The following is a 6,205-nucleotide window of genomic DNA, read 5'->3' on the forward strand; positions in this document are numbered from 1 at the left end:
AAAGGGCAGACCCCAAGAGTTGGAGATTAGAGGTCCCCTCCAGATAGCAGGAGGTTTCTAGGGAGGTCACCTCACAACAGATTTGCAGTGTGGCTGGCTGGTTGGCAAACATCAGGAAGCTGCAGGGCTAGACCGTGTGGCCCAAAGCCCGGGCCTCCTGTGGTTACCTGCCTGCCCACCCTTACACACACACCCGTGGGAGGGCGTGTGTGACTGAAGGCTGGCTGGGGTGCTGCAGAGGCGGCCTTTGGCTTTCTACTCCCATACTTGCTTGTCAAACTTGTATAGCAGTACCAGCTACCTAAGGAGGGGCAAGGCAGGAAGGGCCAGGCCCTTCCTCTGTCCTTACCAACTCTGGGAAGTCAGCTCTTCCCCAGAGGGCAAGCACTGTTTCAGCTTGCTATGCCCTCTTCCCCATACCTCCAGGCAGGGTTGGAAATGAAGGACTTTTTTAACCTTTTCTTTTGTTTTTAAAAAATAAATCTGTAAAATCTGCCTCTTCTGTGGCTTTCTCCCAGTGCTGACATACCTAAATTTTTGTTCACCAGTGAGGAAAAGGATGAGGCCTGGGTTGGGGAAGGACGGCTTCGTTAACTGACCAGCATATTTATTATTCTTGGTCAGGACTGGATCGTTTCATTGTCCTGACCCCAAATCAACATCCCTCAAAGGAAAAATGCAGCTCTGAGTCTCCTCACCTGCCATTCCCACCAAGGCCACATGGAGAGGCCTCATTCTCTGTAACACTTGAGCCCGATCTCAGACTCCTGCCTCCAGGAGGTGTGTCTGGATGGAGCTGCTCCTTGTTCACAAGGTAGAGGGACCTGGGAACAGCTTTGCTTCACCCAGCACTGACCAGTATGCTAATGATGCAGTAGAGGAATATGTAGAGGAAGAGGCACCTAAGCCTTTCAGAGAGGAAGATAGATAGCAGACATGGTGATAGTGTAAAAGCAGGGTGAGGGCAGATGAGACCACAGCTGGACGGACTGAGCTGGACACAGCCAGCTGCTGGCTGGGATTGGCTGGCTGTCTACTGTGAAGGTGACAACCCAGGGCTTGCATTGCCTAAGGAGCAGCCTGCCACTAAGCTGCAGTCAGCTGGGCTTTTCTTAAGGTGCCTCTAAACCCACCAGAACCTCTACATGGAGGTTGGACACTCCTAACCCAGGGGACCTAGTAAAATGGGATTACCCACTAGGGGAGCTACTGAGTAAGCCCTGTGAGAACCAGACCTGGACATTCTGCTCAGAAGCTAGAAAGCCAGGGAAGCTTGGGGGAAGTAGCCTGAGTGGAGTGAGCCCCCGGGGACTCGTCCTAATCAAGAGAGCCTCCCACCTGGCCTTTTGCTCACTGTGGGCTGTGTACTTTAGGCAGCCTAGCTGGCCTTGGCCTGTATTGCCACTGGGACCTCTGTTTTCCTTTGTTGTGGAAGAAAACAACAAAAACCAGGTTCCCCACAAGTTTGCTTTTAAGAGTGTGATGGAGAGAAAGCCAAGGCTACTCAGAAATCGGTGGATTTAAGTCGGCTGAACTGTCTGTCACTTCAGATGAAAGGGCTCACCCAATGTGGTTAGTTTTGTGTGGTCACAGCTGACCTGCTGCTAAGGAGTACAAGAGTGAGCCTACTCCTGGCTGCTACCGTGAATTTGAAGGCTGTGCTCTTAAATATACATTTGTTCCTGGTATTTACACTTTACTTAGACTTTAACAAATGTCTGGTTCATGACCCACAGTTAAAAAAATTTTTTTTGCCAGGCAGTGGTGGCACACGCCTTTAATCCCAGCACTTGGGAGGCAGAGGCAGGCGGATTTCTGAGTTCGAGGCCAGCCTGGTCTACAAAGTGAGTTCCAAGACAGCCAGAGCTATACAGAGAAACCCTGTCTCGAAAAACAAAAAAACAAAAAAAAAAAAAATTTTTTTTATGCTGAATATGGGAGCACACACCTTCAGTCCCAACACTCTGAGGCAGAGGCTGGCAGATCTCTGAGTTTGAGACCAGCCTAGCCTACAAATTAGAGTTCCAGGACAGCCAGGGTGGTTAAACAGAAACCCTGTCTCAGAAAATTTTTAATTAAAATAATTTTTTAATTTAAAAATTTTCAACCTTAGAAATATAAATATACACACTTTAAACATACACGTGGGCTGGAGAGATGGCTGAGAGATTAAAAGCACTGATTGCTCTTCCAGAGGTCCTGAATTCAATTCCCAGCAACCACATGATGGCTCACAGCTATCTGTAATGGGATCCAATGCCCTCTTCTGGCATACAGGTATACATACAGATAGAACAGTTCATGCATAAATCTTTTTTTAAAAAATACATACACATAAATGTGAATAGTGTACGACATTCCGATACTGTCAATCATTTCCCCATCTAACATAAAAATGCCTATCATACCACTAAGCTGACTTCTGGGCTCTCCAAAAAAGATGCAGCTTTTAAACATACTACCAGTATGCGCTTCAGAGTCATGATCTTACATGACTGAGACCTGGTGACAGGCATATGCACCCCACATTACTAGGGAGCCAAAGAGCTCTAGGAGGGAAGCTACGCAAGTCACAGTGCTCAGAGGTTGTTTTGGTTTTTGGTTTTTTTGTTTTTGTTTTTGTTTTTGGCTCTGGCTGATGTGAGTGCCCTGTGGGTGAGGATGCCATTCCCTGACCGGAGCCCCTCCCTGATGAAGACAAGCCCTGCTGAAGAGCTCCAGGGCCCAAAGGGAGGAGGAAGAAAAGTCCATACGGTTACTCAGGCCTTCCCATGGGTCAGTCTAGGCTTACTTGCCCACTCTTTTGTAAATGATTGGCCCCAGGGACTTGCCAGCTCTACCCATTAATTCTTTCCTATATGCCCCACCTCCAGTCTCTTGAGTTCATTGGCATTCCATCCCAGACTGCCTCAGGGTGTGGTTCCTGAGTTCTGGAGGTAGAAAGGGACTGGCTTGTGCCCCATACCTTGTCACTTTCGTTGAGGGTAGATCAATCCTTCCACCTCTCTGGGCTGAAAACACCTGCATCGCAGGTCATCACAACTGGCTTCTCCCAGTGGCTCTCGAGGAATTGAGGTGAGTGGGTTCAGTGCTGCCCCAGGCTGATTGACATACAGGGAACAGTGTAGCTCCAGGAACAAGAAGGGAGGAGAGGAGAGATGGAGCAAGGTGGAGGGAAACTAGGTGAGGCAGGAAGCCAGGGTCCAGGCTGCTCTGCCCCTGCACCTGAGAGCTCTCAAAAGCAGGGAAAGGGGTCAGAGGAATGGGGATTAATAAATTCTGAGCTGGGCCGGGCGGTGGTGGCACATGCCTTTAATCCCAGCACTTGAGGGGCAGAGGTAGGTGGATTTTTGAGTTTGAGGCCAGCCTGGTCTACAGAGTGAGTTCCAGGACAGCCAGGGCTACACAGAGAAACCCTGTCTCGAAAAAACAAAAAACAAAACAAAAAATAAGCTCTGAGCTATCTCCTGCAAGGAGCCCACAGGTCCTTTGACAAAATCTGATGAAGAAATGTGGAAGAGTAGGTCACACAGGTCCTTCTGGAGTAAAGCTCTAAACTGGTGCCCTGGAGGAACAGAGTGGCAGATCAGTATAGTCATCCCAGGGCCATTTGGGTCCCAGCTGTCCTCGTGTATCTCTTTAATCCAGCTTGGGCCACTCCAAGCCAGCTCTGCCTGAATGTCCTCACTAAGGCTCAGTGTCCAAGATAAGCATTGGTTTCCCTACTCTGGTGTGGGAGAGGACAAGGGAGAAGACTGGCTAAGAGTGTGCGACAGTCTGGAGGGACAGAGAAGTCCATGCCAGCCTTTCCCTGTTCCTGCTGCAGGGCCACTCTAGCCTGCTACCGGGGTTCAGGGTGCCTCAGGCAGAGTGGGAAGGGTCAGGCTTCTCACAGGAACCACACTAGGCAGCCACAGGGACCTTTGTGAGAGGAACCAGGAATCACACAGTGTAAGTCAAAGCTCAGCCCCAACTTGTACCAATCACTTCCCTGAGCATGAGACCCAGTCTCCTCACTGACAGAGTGGTAGCAGTCCCGGTTCCTCTCCAGGCACTTAACTCCTGGGGCAAATTTCCATTTAATCGTAAGCAAAGAAGCTGCATTGGGGTAGGGAAAGTGTGAAGTTAAATCTGCACTTCATGACTTCATTCAGTGCTAGCAAATAAATGATCGCTAACTCCACCAACAGGTTCTGGGACTTGGTACCAAGACTACAGAGTCTACTAGGATAATGAAGAGTTCTTAGGGCAGACACAGGTTAGGCAAGGGCCAAAGTGGAGGTTTGGTGAATGTAGAGATGTAGGAAGGGGGACCGTGTGTCAAGGATCCTGGAAATGAGTGACAGAAGCTGGGGGGAGTGCTTGGGCAAAGACAGAGGTGACAATCTCAGGGAGTTATGTCAATCCCAGGAAACTTAACGGACTGAAGCCTGGAACCCAGCAGCCTGACTCAGGTCGCTTCACAAATCCAGATGTAAACCAGCAAGGCAGAGAGAGGGGATGTTGCAGGCGAACCCGAAAGGAGCATCTGTATATAGACAGCAGAATCTGGAGAACATGCTTCCGGGATCCCAAGAACACCAAGGAGAGAAAGGATGGCTCAGGCAGGAACACACAAACTGGCGGTTTAGATGCTGTGAGTTTAAGGTGTGTGGGCAACACCTGGGCAGACACAGCAATCTAGGGGATACAAGTCACCTGTGGCCTTTGCCTCAGCCAGAAACCTGGAAATACAGGATGGTAGGTACATTCCAGAAGTTATACACTACTTAACAGAAGGGGAGGGGCCTTATTGTGCATCATTGAAGACAATTGGAGGGCACTGAGTCAAAGGCAATTTTAATAGGCCCTGCCTCTGTCTCTGGAGCCTCTCAACAACCATGGCCACCAATCCGATGGGTCCCCCAGAATCTGTGTATAACAGCTAACAGCAGCATGTGGCTGCCAAGCCCCCAAAGCATGCTGTGTTAAGTCGAAAACAGAAATTAGAGTTAGAAAAAATAGGCAAGGAAATATGTCAATTTTCACACTGATTGCACATTCAAAGGACATTTTGGATATGTTGGCATAAATAAAAATAGGTAAAAATTATCTTTACCTGCTTCTCTTTTATAACATGGCTACTGTAAAATGTGATGTCTCAGTGTGTGTTTGGTCCTGGGGGCTTTGCTGTCCTAGCATCCCCCAGTAGATGATAATGCAGCTCATTTGGATGCTGTGCCTGTCAGCACATGGACACATTAGAAGAGCCCCGCCCCCCGAAGCGAGACCTGCCTCCCTATGGAGTTCTGGTCTAGTTTCTGCTCCACAGTGTGCATGCCTCCCTCCAGCCAAGCTTCTCCCTGGCCACACTTCTCACACTCTCCAGCCACACTTCTCCCTGGCCACCCTTAGATGCACATTGTACATTTACAGTGCCAAATGAACTTGCTTATGTCCATTTTTTTCAATTGCTTGGTTGGTTGGTTGGTTGGTTGGTTGGTTGGTTGGTTGGTTGGTTGGTTCTTTTGAGACAGGGTTTCTCTGTATAGCACTGGCTGTACTGGGACTTACTCTGTAGACCAGGCTGGCCTTCAACTCAGAGATCCACCTGCCTCTGCCTGAGTGCTGGGATTAGAGGTGTGTGCCACCACCTCCCAGCTTACATGTTTTATTTATTTATTTTATTTTATTTTTTAGTTAGCACACAAAACAGCATGGCAGTTTCACTATAACGCTTTCCAGACAAATCTGTCATCATACTTTACTCATATCCACTCTCCCTCCTTTCGTTAGTCCCTTCCTCCCTACAAACACATGGTGTTTGTATGTGTATGTATGTGAGCAAGCTACAGTGTATATGTGGTGGTCAGAGGACAACCTACAGAGAGTCAGTTCTCTTTCCTGCTTCCATGTGGGTCCTGGTAACTGAACCCAAGCTGTCAGCCAGGCTTGCTAGCAAGCAACCTCCACCATTGCAGCCAGCCGACATGTGCCTGTTCAGGCCCTGCTAGAACATCCTTGGACAGCCTGCTGTAGAGATGGGAGATCCAGTGACAGGACAGGACTGAAGACGACTGACTGTGCAGTACACAGGCCATGTTTCAGAGGCTCCTTCAGTCTGGCTAAGAGACTTGATCTTGCCATTATCCAGAGGGGCTAACTTTCTAGTCCTTTAAAAATCAGTGCAGCTTATAAAGACCTGAATTTGATCCCAGAACCTACA

This window comes from Mastomys coucha, unplaced genomic scaffold (genome assembly GCF_008632895.1).
Source record: "Mastomys coucha isolate ucsf_1 unplaced genomic scaffold, UCSF_Mcou_1 pScaffold18, whole genome shotgun sequence".
NCBI classification, from domain to species: Eukaryota; Metazoa; Chordata; class Mammalia; order Rodentia; family Muridae; genus Mastomys; species Mastomys coucha.